At 40.7% G+C, this 15,781-nt stretch overlaps 1 protein-coding gene across 4 annotated transcripts in view; it reads right to left on the minus strand.

The window, feature by feature from the left end:
- Nucleotides 1-15,781, minus strand: part of KCTD1 (potassium channel tetramerization domain containing 1) — a 100,181-nt gene that overhangs the window by 49,049 nt on the left and 35,351 nt on the right. The gene's annotated exons all lie outside the window — the stretch shown is intronic.

Below are 15,781 nucleotides of genomic sequence, written 5' to 3' on the forward strand. Positions count from 1 at the left end.
GGCAAATTCACACAGGAGAAGCACACAAGGTGTTGGGTACCCAGTCATCCCTAGCAGCACCTTCAGCAGGTCCTCTGGCTCTTCACAGGTCCTGCACACAGTAAGAAGCTGGCAAGAAGCACAGCCCTGCCAAGTGATCCAAGGCTGCTGAGCAGCAATGCTTCTTTATTCTCATTTTTTAACTCAGGACATTTGGGTGACATGATGTTGCGTGCCCAGAGCTCACCCCTGCTGGAAATCCTGAGTTAGGGCTGATGCCCAGCAATGTAGCCCCATTCCTCATGCTGGCTTCACCAGCAGCAGTGGGTGACCTCAGCCCCTAGAGCAGTGAGAAAAACAGAGGAGCACTCATTATCACTGCTTTGACTTTTAACCTATTTCTTTTCCTTATCTGACATGAGCATTTCCTTAAAAACAAAGATCCCAAATCACTGAGCAACGTCAAATCCTTATGTATAAGCTATTAAAGGTCTTCAGTCCGTTTTCCCTGCACAAAGTCCCATATACTATTTTTGCTTGCTTCCTTATCAAGCAGAAAGAGACAAGGTGGAGACCTACAGAAGAAAGGGAGGAAAATTTAAAGGGTCTGTCGGTGTACTGACAGCATGCAAAAAATTAAACCAGAAATCTGCAAGACAGCACCTTGGTTTTTTTAATGCCGCTCGTTTGGCTTGCCACTTTTATTAGGGGTTGATTACATCCCTCTCTGGAGTTTTGCGGTGGCTGCAATGTCAGAGTATGGGACGTGGTTGTCATGCCCGGGAACTTGCCGACTGATTTACGAGAACTTACAAACCCACATAACCAGAAGATTTTTATTATTCACTCATGTTCTGAATGTTCCTTTCACCTTTCATTGAATAAATCTTGAGAAAGTGAAGATTTATTTCTAGTTTGAAATTCAGCTTCCCTTTTGTAGAAGGGTGCCTAAGCATAATATGTCATGGAAAAACCACCCTCTGAACAGCTCGAGGTCAATATACCTACATTGGTAACAGCATCTTAAAATTAGGTTGTCATTTTAACTGTTTAGCGGGCATTGAGCCATCTCAAATAGATCAGTTCATTATTAAAAGTGGCAATTATTGTAAATTATACTCTTCATAAGAGCAGCTACCTAAGCTTTAAATATGTTATGATACCTCCCTGACCATTCCCTTTAAATGAGGATAGCTGAGGGCTCAGACATCATCATGCAGCAAATAGCTGTGCAATTTTGGACAACTCTTTTTTAACCACTCCTCTTCCCAGGGCTACCACCCCCACAGCAGAGCTGGCAAAACAGACATGCCCCTGCCTCCTCTCTTCCAGTTCAGACTAAATGTGGCAACTCAGTTTACCAGTGACAACGACAGCACCCAAAAAATACTAATCCCTTGACCAAGATTTGTTGTAGCTGCTGAAGTGCAGGCACACGGTTCCTTTTGCTGACTCCACAAGGGAGCAAAAGCCTTCCACAAAGGAGGAGGGCAGCCGAGGGCAGTAACATCAAGCTAAGATTCGCCAGGACTTGTCTGTCAGAGGACAAAGTTTTGCATTTTAACCACTTTTGGCACATTCCACATTCGGTATTTTCAGGAGCTTTCTAGGATGTTTATGAAACAACTGCAGGGTAGGCAAGTAAATTGATGGCGGCACAAAGAATGCCTTCCCACATTCTTCTCCCATGCTCTTACCGTTGAAGTAAATGAAGATGTAGTTTATGTTTCTGTAATTACAGTTTGTTAAAAGGAGAACAGGTTGTTAAGTTATGGTGAGCCTGTCCTCTGCTTTTGAATACCACAGTGATGTAGATTTTACTGAATAAAAAGACCAGTCAAAACATTAGTCACAGAGAATCTACACTCTGATGCCATCCTGCATAAAATTACTGCTTCTGAAATAGTCACATTAATCAAACCAATCAATTGGAAATTGTTCTTATGAGAGCTGTTTTAAGTGGTGGACACTGTGAAGTTTCAGGCATTTAATATTTACTGAAAGGATACTACTGCATATTTGCTCTATGACATTTCTGTACCATACATCATCAGCTCTTTGTTTTTAATCCTGCATTTCCCCCATTAAATACCTACAGCATTTATACAGCCTCGTAAAACTCCAGTACAAAAGAATAAGCCACCAGAACTTTTCCCCATACATTACTTACCAGCTTAACTATGTAATGCAATGTGAAAGGTTTATGCATACCAGCTGGATCTCATTACAGCTAAGTTTCTGTCTTTTTAAAGTGTACTTTATCTGGAAAATTTGAGTCCCTTAGAATTTCACTTAAAAATACTGAGCTGACATACACACAACTTCCTACTGCAGGATGTTAACTCAGTAAATAGGTTTACAGATCAAACTTGTGGACACTAATTTCTGGAGTTTAAAACATACCAGGTTCAATTCATATATCTGAAGCCAACTGAATACCTCAGCCTAATTCAGTCTTCCTCTCCAAAGTATCACAGTAACTAGAGATGCTGCTCCTTGTACAGTAAGAAAACCAGCAAGAAAGGTAAGAAAGGAAGCGTTTCAAGATAGCATTGGTATTAGCTCTCTACTGACTGGTGCTAAGGCTCAGAGGTACACCAGCTTTATACAGCAAGATACATCTAAAAAGCAGGAATCTGAGCTGTGATGAATTCAGTAGGGATTCAGAAGACCATCAAAGAGTTTACTAAATACCCAGATGAACCAAAGAAAGCTTGTCAAACATTTTGGTATTACCAGTTGAGAATCCTGTTCAATCATGAGGCAAGAATTGCGGTTTAATAAAAGCACAGAACAAAACCAAGCATAAAAAAAAATCATGTGCAGTGATTTTATTTTTGTTGTATATTTGACTGTAATTACTGTTTTAAGTACTTTAATTGCCTGGCATCTCCTCAAGTGCCTTGCCTGTGGGGAGGGGAGGCAGGGCAGTTTATAGTTTGTTATTAATGAATGAAGTACAAACAAGTTTACCTTGTCTGTAATCAACGTTCCCATCACAACAGTTTGAGAGGAAAATGTAAAGGGGTCCATACATCCCACAGGCCCAATGTGACTCTGCTAATATCTGCTTTTTAATGATTAATGTGCTCCTGACACGTCACACCTCAGAGGGAGAAGTGGGAAACATCTTTACAACATCCACATGAAAAGCATCACCTATCTGTCCATTTCTGTTCTTTTCTACAGACATCCACTCTTGGCCACTGGTGTGGGGATGGGGGATGGGGACAGGCCCCATATGACCCTCCTTGCATGCATTCTAGGTGAGAAAAATGGGGTATACAAGCAAATCTGTAGGGTCATTTACAACAGCACTGGAATGACACACATCCAGCCCTTCTTCACTGGAAATAATTTTTGCCTGGAGTGGAAACAGAGTGGAGGGAAACAAGAATAAATTATGAGAGGCAGCTCACACACAGGATAAAATAAAATATAATTGTCTGCTTCATTAAGAAATTACTAGAGACAAGAAGCCAAAAGTAAAAGTCTGTGAGTTACATGAAAAAGATGGTGAAGCCAGGAGGATGGAGAAGCAAACTGCTATTTTTCAAGATTAGTGAAAGACACAGGGTCTAGAAATTTAGCCATTCGTCTTGTTTTTCCACTGAAATTGGTACAGGAGTCTGCTGCTTTGAGATAACATCACATCAACAGCCTAGCAGACCATCCAGGCAGCAAGTGCACCACCAGCACAGTGAGCTTTCTCTTGCAGCTGTCACCCTGTCCTGCTGGTCAGGAGCTCACCTCTGGGGCAAGAGCAGCTCTTCAGCACCCAGGCTGCCAACAGCAGCGACAACCGGCATGAGTCCAGTAGCCTCCACTGCAAGGATACTTGCCCACTAAGACCCAGACTGAGACTGCTAATTTTCCCACAAGTCTTTAAGAACAGCTAACGTGCTTTCCATTTTTACAGATGGGGACTTTTTCCCCCACATCCTTCTTTTTGACTCTTTCACTAGTGCAGCCAGAAAAACATCTCTGCCATGTACCCTGTATCCTGCTTACGGCCTTCCATTAGCTGGTACAACATCTCCAACATTGTCATCTCCTATGTCTTGAAACACAACTTTTGTTGTGACACTGACATGCAGGCAGCACACTTGCTAATCAATGTTGTGGTTGCCACTTTTCTGTAATTGTGTTAAAGACAATTTTCAAGTCACAACGAAGGCCAGCATATTTGACAACCTCTCTAAAGCACATTGCTTATACAACCGGGCTCAATCCTCCTACCGTCGTTAAAAAAGCAGATATTGCTAATCAGATGAACACTTCCCCTTGAATAAGTTTCTTATAAAACGCATAACCATGTATTTTGGTATAGCTGCATATATACAGCATGAAAGCACGCCCCGTAAATATTGATTTGAGCCTCCTACTCATGCAGATGTATAGGCAGAAACTTGATAGATCATAAAAGTTAAAAATACATTCCTGAAAAAAGTGGAGTACAGTATGATAGCAGCTTAACTTCTTCTCAAGAATGGGTTGCTGAAAGCTAGCACCCAGCCATCTAACTACCAACAAGAAATTCCTGACTTCTCAGAGCTGTAACACCATGTGTTTCCTTAGGGGGGAAAAAAAAAAAAAAGGTGTTTTGATCAAGCACACCACCGAGGCATTTAAGGTTTTCATGTAACATGAACTAACTACACAAGAGAAATTCAGGCATTAACATACACAGAATAGACTAGCATGCACAAGTCATTTTGGATGCAGACAGCTATTCATGAAAGTAATTCAACAATCCTAGTATTCCACTAGGAAACTGTGAGTCTGATGAACATGGGAAGAACAAGACACTCCAGCTGTCTCCCCTCGACCCCATACACTTCCCATGTGCCCTCCCACCATACAGTGGAGCTGCTCTCTCTGTTTGGCATCCAGGTGGGATGAAGCTGTCTTTGAAAGCAGGAACCCACCAGGGTTCTTCTCAGGAATTTTATGAAGTAGCTTAAGGATTAAGAGAGTATATGACTAGCACTCTGATCAAAACCATGTTTTCCCAACTTCCTCAGTGAGCTTTAATAAGATGTGAATGAGAAATTGATCCGGACACTTTAGTTTACAAGGAGTACTTCAAGTAGCTTGAGGAAACTACTTTATTGTCCATTAGGCATAAAACCAAACACAGTGCTTACAGGCCATTCTACCACTGTGCTGACAGCAGACTGCTTTCGGAATACACACCCAAGAACCAAGGCCACTCCAACACAAAACTTTACAGGAAACCACTGCTTTAAATTTCACATTTTTGAAGGTTAAAGAAAAAACAATTAAGATTTTAGTTCCCCTAAGAGGAAATAATACGACACACTTAAATTAAGTCCCACTTGCTTTATTTTTAACTCACTCTAAAGTCAAAGAAAACCCAGACTTCCCTCGCTGCCCCTTAACTGTTCTTTTATATCTTCCTCTACTTTTTCTACTTTAAAGCAAAAAATGCATAGTCCTTCTTTGCCATCCCTCTGGATTTATCTTTTCCTTGATCAGATTTTGTTTCAGTGCACCTACAATGTTTGTTATTTAACATTAGGAAAGAAGGATTTTCCCCTCGCTAATTTCTTCCTCCAGTGTTAGACCCTCTCCAAACAGAGACATTATTTTTTGCTTCTTGAATCCATTAAACTAATCCAGCAGAAGCACATTGGTATACAGAAGTTAATCTAGTTCCTGAACTGATATGCTGCAACAAGATAGCTGGTAAGGTATTCTCACCCTGCTTTTCCTCTCCTTCTTATTTTCCATTTCAACTTATTACTTCCATCTTTTTCCTCTCACAGAGTATTCATTCTCTGCCTTCAAAATCCTGCTAGCTCAGTTATTTAGTCCTTTCTAGATAGGTTGGAAAGTTCACATCTGCTCCTTTCCCCTAAAAATCTACTCCCTTCAGATAAAGTAAGTAACAGCTATTTCAGACCACTATCATTCATGTTAAAGACAATTAAAGCTTTTCAAGGTGGGACTTTTTTGGAGCTTTTTGATTTTATAAAGATTGGAGTGGAGGGGGAAGACATTTTGATTTTTCCTTATAGCACTAGTTCCCCTTTTTGGGACGAGAGCCTGAGAAGACCTGCAGAACCCTGAGCCACAGGCAGGGCCGCAGGGCCACTGCTCCAGTGGCAGTGCTCCTGTGGCTGGAGCCTGAACCAGCTCCCTGCAGGAGGGATGGGGCCAGGGAGAGCACTGCCATCTCCCTTGTGCCAGGCAAGGGCAGCTGCTGTGAGGGTTAGGGGAGCTGGGGGGCTCTGGCAGCCCTGCTGCTGGTTATCTACACAGAACAATGCCAGAATACCACGACACCAGAGCATTTCATCACAACTAGCACTGGTAAGATCATAACCCTGTAGCAAGTGTCCAGTCAAATCAGTCCGGCACTTTACAGAAATAAAAATGCCTTAATAAGGTAGAATTGTCAGCTGAGTTACTAAGCAGGAGGAGGAAGAGCGTGTTTTGCTGTTTTAGCAAAAATCTGGACATGGGCTAGTGAAATCTACATAAAAAAAAAAAATTCTCATCTATTATAATTTTTTCCTGGAAAGATACAGATTTGACCTGATGTCTCTGTATCTCTCAGCAATTAAAACAACATACACACGCTTCTGAATGTTTTACATGACAATCACAGTTACTAGCATATCATTACCCTGTTCTGCAAATCTAGCCTACTATTATGTTCATGATCCTGATTATATCCACTGGCAGTCTGGAAGTGAATATACTGTACTGAGAAAAATGGAGTGGTTAAAATTCTACTTTAGCACAAGAAGGAGAGATCTTTTCTTAATGAGTTATCACAGTAAACTCTGAAGTGTTGAATCATCCTCCTCTGTACCATGGGGGATAATTTAGTCAGTTCATAGTAGTGTAGTGCAACTTCCATACATCAATACAATGCATTAGCAACTCAACCAATACTATATTTAGTATTGAGTCACTGTACATTCTACATGCCATGCCCATTTAGACACATTCTAGTTAGAATAAACTTTCTAGTTAGAATAAACCTCATTTTCCTTAGCTTTTAAAAAATTCTTTAGTTTTGATACTTTCCAATGCCTAAACCTGAGCAGAACAGCCGGTCTATAGAGTACTTTCAGTGGAAACAACAAAAAAATTGTATTCAAGTGCATCTCAAAAGTAACACACTGAAAGTCTCCCTGAAAAGGTAACTTAGAAAGACTTCTAAGAGATAAAACCACAAATAAGGTTGCTTTGGAAGTGTGTCAAATACCCCAAAAGGAAGGCAAAACAAAGTTCTGAAAGGACATTAAAGTTGTTTCTGCTTTTCAAAAATCAAACTGTAACTGTGTTACACATACTGCTTTGGATTGGCAGCAGCTTCAGAAAGCTGATGTTGCAGCAGTTTGAGGCTGACATTGAAACCACGTTTCTGCCTATTTTATTTTCAAACCGTACTTGGAGGGAAGAAAAGCAGATTCAAAGGCTGCAGAGTTTTGCATTGCCATCCCTGCTAAGGAATATAACTTTTTCATGTGTTTGTGCTGGAAAAAAAATCATATTCTTACCAGAATCAGTCAGTTCTAGAGAACTTAAGTTTTCCTCACATGGTTTCATGGACCACATAGCTTTTTGCCTTATCTGTTCTTTCTCAATGAACAATTACTTTGCACTCCCAAGTCTGTCAGTCACTGATCAGTGTGTGTTTTCAGAGAAAGTGGGGTTTTTTTCCCAGAAACTGTATTTTCAAGGAGATAATCAGCAAGACACATACTTCAGCATTACTAAATTAAGAGACAAGAGAAAATAAAATGAAAAGCTCAACAGTTCTTTCTGAACTGCTGATTAGCCAAACCACACAAGCTTAGAGCACTTCACTATTTCCTCCATCCCTTAAAATGCATTTTAAAAGCTTGAGCAAAATGTGAGCCTGGTCTTGCAACAGTCTAGAGAGAGTTTCCAGAAACTACTATACGATTACAAGAAAAACATGATATTTTCTAAACCCAAGATGGAAACTGATACTGATCAACTTGATAAAAGGCTACAAAAACCACAAACAGCCAGTATCATTGTTGTATCTGAGATAAGGAAGCACACAAGCTTTTTTTTTTGTGACTAGCCAGTGCTGCTAGTTATAAAATCATTAGAAACACAGGAAAACCCTCAAAAAGGCAATCAGTCAAAGCAGCTTTATCTGAATTTCAAACACAGTTTGTGCTACAGCCATAGGATTCTGTTAGGACATCTGTGCTCCCATTTACACTTTCCAACTTGTCAGCCCAGCTCTCAGCTAGGTCCTCCCAACTTGGCATCAAAACTAGATGGGCTAATTACAGCAATTCAAATGAATGGGGCGATTTCAATAAAAGGGAGGGAATTTATCAGGCATGTCACAGGTCAAACAGCCAGCCCTTGTTAAGAAGGAAAGAAGTTTTTTAAGTCCACTTCACCTGCCTTGTCTCTCCTCTTCCCCACATTTCAGGCAAAAGGTAAAAAAGAGTCTCAAGCCACCCCGAGCAGAGATGAAGTGAGGAGGGCAAGGCAAGCGGATTTCCCCTTCTCTTTCATGCTAAACCCGCACACGCACACTCCTACCCCACACACTGGCCAGACACACTACATGCTTCTGCTGCTACTTCTCCAGGGGAGCTTTCAGCCAGAAGATGCTCAGTAATTACCCACTGGTGCTGCTGAGCCCAAGAGTTTCAATGCTGTCCCTTCCTGTGCACTGCAGACACCTCATCCATGAAAGAAGAGCTCTCACCAGCAAGCTGAGGTGAGGACAAACTCCCCATCCAGTCACCCTGCATGAGAGTAAGAGCTCAGTACCACTACACTGGACTTGAATGACCCAAAGCCAAGGCATCAGACACAGCATGCTGCCCTTACTGCAGACCAACCTCCCTCTGCCACTTTTGACACCTACTAGAATCATAAAGAGAAAAATCAACAGCAGCAAATGAAGCAGCTAAAAGTATCACTGTGAGTAAAAGCTCAGGCTTCAGCTGAAGGGTATTGAGAAGTCACTCTTGAAACTTTTCCAGCCATCTTTGATTTTGTATAAACATAAGTGGACACACATACACACACAAAAACCTTAAATTAAAGGTGTTTTAGGGAAGTTGTTCATTTATGCATTACATTTCTGACAGGCTGACACTGAAGTAGTAACTGACTATGCAGGTGCCAATTTGCAGGGGAGCCTGAGAGCTGTGGCTCCTTCATTAGAGCTACCAAGAGCAAGAGTCTCAACTACACAGGCTCCTCTTCCTCTCACTCCTGATATCGAAAATCAACCTAAAACAAACAACAGCATCATCAGATCTGATCCCTGGGCACTTTCCGGAGGACAGTGGGAAGTGAAGCACTGTGGTATAGATAAGTTCAGCTCAGAAATTACCCCAGCACCTCCACAGGACTTTTCTGAAAAAGAAAGCCAAAACTCATTTGGAAAAGAAAGCCAAAATTCAGCTTCACACCTTGCCTCCTGTAATTTTCTGCTCTCTTCCCTTTACACAGACAAGTGCTCCAGCCTGTGTTACCTGAACAGCACCTACCAAACAGCCTCTCTCTCACCACAAGCTATCCCCATTACCAAAAAATGTCAAGTCAGTTCTCATCTCCTACGCCCACCTTGGGGAAGAATTGGTTTCCTACATCTAGTGACACTGTTTGAAGAAAAGTGATTACCTCTTTCCAGAAGTCACACAATAATGCATTATATCCAGACTACATGACCTATTTTAAGTACCAAGAACACTGCAAACCACATAAGAACACTCAGGCTAGGATTTGAAGCAAGTCAGAAGTCCCAAGGAGGTGCTGGCTCAGAACAGTGCTATATGGAGCAGATGTGTGCTCACTAAACATACAGTAAAAAAAAAAAATAAAATCCATACATCGGTAAAGTGAATGGGGCTTTAAAATGTCATTCAACCTCCATTTCATTAAAATGATCTGTCCTAGCTACAGAAGTGTACAGGTGCATGCAATAGGTAAGCTTATCCATTAATTAAGAATTTATTGGAAATGCTTATAATACATTTGTGCACTACAACTTTGATAATATTCAAAACTAAAAGCTGCATTAAGAACACATCAAAGGTACTTGTTCTCATCAGGGATTAAGTCCTTAGCAAGTCTGAAGGTTTTCAGATCAACTAAAACTGGCTGAATGCAAAGCATGCAGATTTCTAAAAGCCCAGAAAAGACGTTTTTCCTTGTTGATAATCCCAAAAAAACAACTAGAACAGAATTTAATTGTACATCTTCCAATGTTACTTTTAGATCAAGATATTACGAGAAGTTCAAATCCTTTCCTTATTCCCCATTCTAATGCCTGGAAGAGTCTGAAAGCATTCCCTGGAAACATGATTATATATTTTTACTGTCTCAACACCAATAAATCTCTTCCACATCAGATAAAATGCAGTTACCAACACTTGTCCCTTGAATCCAAAATATGATAAAAAAATTATCTTGCACATACATATTTGGCTACATGCCCTTAACAATTTCCTTCTGAAAAGAAGGGTGCATTTGTTGCTTCAGAAACAGAAAAGAAAAATAATAAGAAAGGACACAGGGAAAAAGATGAACAGAAGGGCTTCGAAAGTGACTGAAAATCTACAACATCTCTAATTAGGTTCCAGCTTCGAACACAATAGTGGGGGTACCATGGCCTGTTATCAAGTTTATAGCCAAGGGCACAAGACAATACAACCCCACATTCAATTTAATTACAGCCTATGGCTTTTGCAGTAGTGGTGTGTTTCAAAGGGTTTAAGCACTCATTTATTTCTACACCATACATGAAATAAGGCAGCTCCCTGTCATACAGACTCACCAATTAGACTGCACAGTTTCTGATCTCTTGCTCTCTAGAAACAGAGCAGTGGGCTATGGGAAATCTTTTACAGGATAATCACAGAATACTTTTTATTAAAAAAAAAAAAAAATCAGCTCTCTGCTGCCTTTAAGCTTCTGCATTTTACCTTTGATGTGCATAGAGTACCAACACAGTCATTTCAGATTCTATAGGATGTAAAAGAGTGTGAAAATACAGCAGCACTCCAGTGATGTTGCTTTTTTCTCCTGATTGTATTACAAAGGTCATATTCATTTGAGCTACAAGGAACTGGTCACCTCTTGCATTCCTTGCCACCGCTGAAGGCTGGACAAAACAAGTTCTCTGAGTAGCTCATGTGATGCAACTAAATAAAATGAGTCTAACTTCTAAAAAGGAAAAGTATTTTGAAAAATTAGGTGACAGTAAAAATCACCAGCTGAAATAGTTACACAATTTAATAACTCCAACATATCATGCCAATGCAACTGAGAGGACCTACAAAGACAGTGTTGGACCTTTAGCTCCACAGTCACCATTCTAAATGCACAGTCAAATATCAATATCAAAACACTGTTCTTGGATCTGCTCTGAAATATACTCTCAAGTCACCTTAAATCACCTCCCTCCCTAATAGCTGATTCAACACAGACTTACCTCAGTCTAGGAAAGAAAAACCAGTTCCCTTCATTGTTTCCAGTGCATGTGCTGCCCCCAAAGCTGTATACAGGATCACTAAGCCTAATGTCTATTCTGCTTGTCTTGTACTCATCTTGGGAAACATTCACAAGTTCCTCCCAAGCTTCATGTTCATTATAAGGAATGTAGCCTGGGATATCTACTTCCTTAAAAAGAAAAGCCTACCTCTCTTCAACAATCCTTTGAAGAACTCAATTACAAACTTCCACCCAAAGGAGCAACAGCCAGGATTCCTGCATTTCACTATGGACATTGATAAGAAAGCTTTGGGGATCATACCTGACACCACTACTACCTTATCTCTTTGCCCTCCAAGGATTTCAGTGCAAGTTTGATGACTATCAGGTATAATAGTCCCTTCTACACTTCTACTTTACACATCTGTAACTTAGCAGAAGGTGAAAAAACTTCCTCATTAAAAAACCCCAAATGTAACAAAGGAACAAACAGCAGCCTCTAAGGTAGATACAGTGTCTTAAACCATAGATTAAAGTTTCTTTAACCATTACCTTCTAGGATTTTAACCTCAATGCTTCTCTTAAAAAAAAACAAACTAGCAAATTGTGGATTTTCTTGCAACCTGGGATAATGCAGTAATCAAAGAGAAGAGGACTAACTATGCAGTAAGGCAGCCAGCACTAACCTCTGAAACCTGATCAACAGTACTACTGCCACAAGAACTAACAAGGTATTTAGCAGTCATCAGTCTTAATAGCTACTGTACTTCAAGCCCTTAAGATAGGGATATTGCTCCCTCTATTACTCTGGTAGAAATAAAGCCTAGCATCTTTACACCACTATCCTAAGCATCCTTCCCTGAAGCTACCTGATGAGTTCTGCCCTGCATACTGGGAAAGCACCTTGCAACGATTCTGGTCAGAGTACTAGACATACTTGGACAAAACACAAGTCGTTTTTGTGGCCATTTAAGGATCGTGCAGGATGTTCTCAGATCAAAGATCAAGCAGACAAGATTCTTATCCACCTCCTCCAAAATCCAAGACTAAAAAGTTAGCTACTTTTGATTTGTTTCTGGTTGTGCCTACTGCCTACTCATAATCCTCATGTGCTATTGTTCTGCCTTTTTCTGCAAAGCCTGTAGCCAGAACGAGATTTCTGGTTCGGGTCAAAGTAAGCCTTTCAAAGAGAATGTAAGGCAATGAAAAGACATGTGCCAGATCAAAAGACAGCAAAAATGGGCAATTCTGAATTTAAAGCAGAAGGAAAAAAAAAAAAAAAAAAAAAAAAAAAAAAAAAAAAAAAAAAAAAAAGGCATTTCAGGATTCCCCAAAACAGCTACAACAAACGCACATGGCTCAGGTTTTAATGACCAAGATTCTGGTAGATATCTTAATAGTTAATAAATTCTTCTCAAACAGCCCAGAGAAACCCAACCGAGCTACAGAACAAATGTAACTAAAGCATTTGCAAGTGACAGGCAACTCTCCTCCCCCATGGCAGAGGCCAAACTATTTCCTACACTTATTTTTGGGTATTACTACTGTAGTAAGTTCAGCATGTACCAGACCAATAAAACCCAAAAGCTACCACCACATTGTAGCATCAAAAGTTTAAGCTTTAGCTATTGTTCATCTTTCAGCAACAAGGGAGATGAACAACAGCCAAATTACATCTCTGTCATCAGCTTGAACTGAAGTACTGCTGTCAGTGGCAGGAAAATTGCTATACTTCAGAGCAAATAAGGATTGAAAAGAAAGTTGTGCCATGATGGCAGTGCTGTATGCTTAAAACACACCATAAATGCTACTCTTAAGGCTAAAATCCAAAGCAATAGCTGGATCAAGACAAACATTTAATGTACCTTTCCTGAGCTCTGGAAGAGGTTCCTACAAATTCAGTGCTGAAAAGACAATTTGGGGCTAAACGAGAAATGGGAGCTGCAACACAAAAGCATACAACTAACATTCTTGCTCAGATAGTCAACACAAATTGAAGACACTCCATTTTATTACTTTCATTTTTCAAATTTTGCTTAATGCTATTAAAAAAAAAAACCAAAATGCACATTGTAAAGATGCTAAGAAACCCACACATTACGCCACCTCTTTTTCACTAGAGTATTGCAGAAATCCATGAGTTCAGCAGAATCTGTTCCCTGGAAGAGTAATTACAAAGCCAACCAATAAACCACAAACTTATGACCTTCATGTTTTCAAGGAATCAGTAATATTTGTCAACAGTGGAATTTAGTGTCATGGTACTTGATGAGATATACTCAGTAAAAAGGCCTAGAAACTCTTTTGTTTATAATTAAGCAATAACGATTGAGGGCCAGGGCATTTCCTGGGGATTAATGACCGGCTGGGAGAGCCAACGTCTTGAGGCAATGCCTTGGGCCATTAACCTCAGCCAGTCATTAATTTCCCCAGGAAATGCCCTGGACCTCGATTAGTGTAAGTATCATAAAAGGTAGCTAGAGAGAAAAAGTTTACCATTAACATTCTCCCAAGGAAATCCATTCCACAGCCAGTATTTTTTCATTTTGTCACATCCTCGAAGTGCATAAGTTAAAACTGACACAAGAAAAATTGGTGATGAAAAAGGGAAAAAAAAAAAAAAAAAAGACACTTTCTTTTCATCTGAAAGATTTAAATTAATGAGGTTTGTAGCAAAAGTAAGATTAAGCTACAAAAGTGACTGGGAACCTTGTTTAACTCATGAAATTGTGAATGGAGTTGAACATTTCCATATAATTACTGAAAAAACCCTACACTGTCTAGTTCTAGTACCCTTGCTGATTGCTCATTTTCTTTCTTGATACGCTTAGGAAAACAGCAGATGCCTGTGTACTCTATTTTAGCTACTTCTCCCTTTCTCCCCGCAGCCTGCTGTTAATGAGAATTACAGCTCCGAATGCTTCCCGTAGGAAGCCCAGCTTTGCAACAAACACTACAGCAGCTGGATTTCTCCTCGCCTAAGCTTTATGCAAGTGTGAAGGGATTTGTGGGCCAGGGTAGAGATGGAGTTCTCTAGTCTGACAACTGAAGGCACCAAGACACCTCATTTAACAGGTTAAAGACACGCACACTCCGTGACCACTGACGGCTCTGCCCAGTTCCCTTTTCCCCTCTCCAGACGCACGTGCGGCGCTCCTCCTAAAAAGCTAAACTACGCCCCGAAGTTTCAAAATCACTTTCAAGACCATTAAAAGCAAGGGGAAGAGGAATCTAGGGTTAAATACAGCGAGGAGCATTAACTTCTACCTGAAATAATGAGCTAGAACAAAAACATTATCTGCACATTATCAAGCCTCTAAGCCATTCAGAGACACCAGATACACACAGCAGGAGATCAAGCTACAGCCCTCCACTGAAGAGATCCAAAAACAGCCTCCCTGAAAGAAAGGAGAGGTCACAGGTATCCTAAAGAACATAGACGCTTATGCAGGCATTCATTGGAAGCCCTGCCCTCCCCCTTCCCACCCCAATTAGCCTTCAGGCTGGTTGATTAGCTGGCAAACTCTTTGAAAGGGTCAGTCTGTCCAGAACTGGTATTTCCACTCGGGAAACAGCTCAGGCATGTCATATACCTGTGCCTGCCCAGCGCCGCGCTCTCTGGCTGACGGCTGCGCTCCCTGTTATTACTTGACACAAGAATGTCAGAGGGGTTTTGTAATCATGTAGGGCAGCCAGCAGTAAAGCTCTTGCCTGAAACGCGGTATTTTATGGGGCACAGCGTAACTGCATACGCTTTACGGATTTAGTTAGAACGACTTCCAAACTTCAAGCCAATTGCAGAGGCGCAGTGAGTCTTTAATTGAAGTAATTTAGCTCCGGCGCTCAAACACCCGAGAGGAAAGTACTTTTGGAGGGGATGGGGAGCAGGCAGCAGCACGTGCTGGCACACAGCACAGGGGGCTCCGCAAGGCACGCATTAAGGCACGGCTCGACAGCGTTTTCGACAACACCGTTTTACCTTAACGAAACACATCTAATGAATTTGGGCTCGTTCCACAGCTAAGCTGCACCTAAACCCGTTTGATTGTGCTCTTACTGTATATTTTGCCACCATGGTAACTAATGCAACTAAAGCAAATTTGCCTTTAAAAAAAAAAAAAAAGGATCACTGCCAGAAAACAGAGCTATTTTAAATAAACAAATACAAGATGAATGCAATTGCCATATTAACCCTCTTGTTAACTTCTGAAGTTTAAAATTACACCCTCATTACTAGTGTGTAATTGAGTATTCTCCTGGCTGTTTCCTGCATTTGAGGTTATTCAAATAGTTCATTAGCACATCAAGAACACCACACACACTAATGATA

Source organism: Sylvia atricapilla, chromosome 1, assembly GCF_009819655.1.
Source record: "Sylvia atricapilla isolate bSylAtr1 chromosome 1, bSylAtr1.pri, whole genome shotgun sequence".
NCBI lineage: Eukaryota > Metazoa > Chordata > Aves > Passeriformes > Sylviidae > Sylvia > Sylvia atricapilla.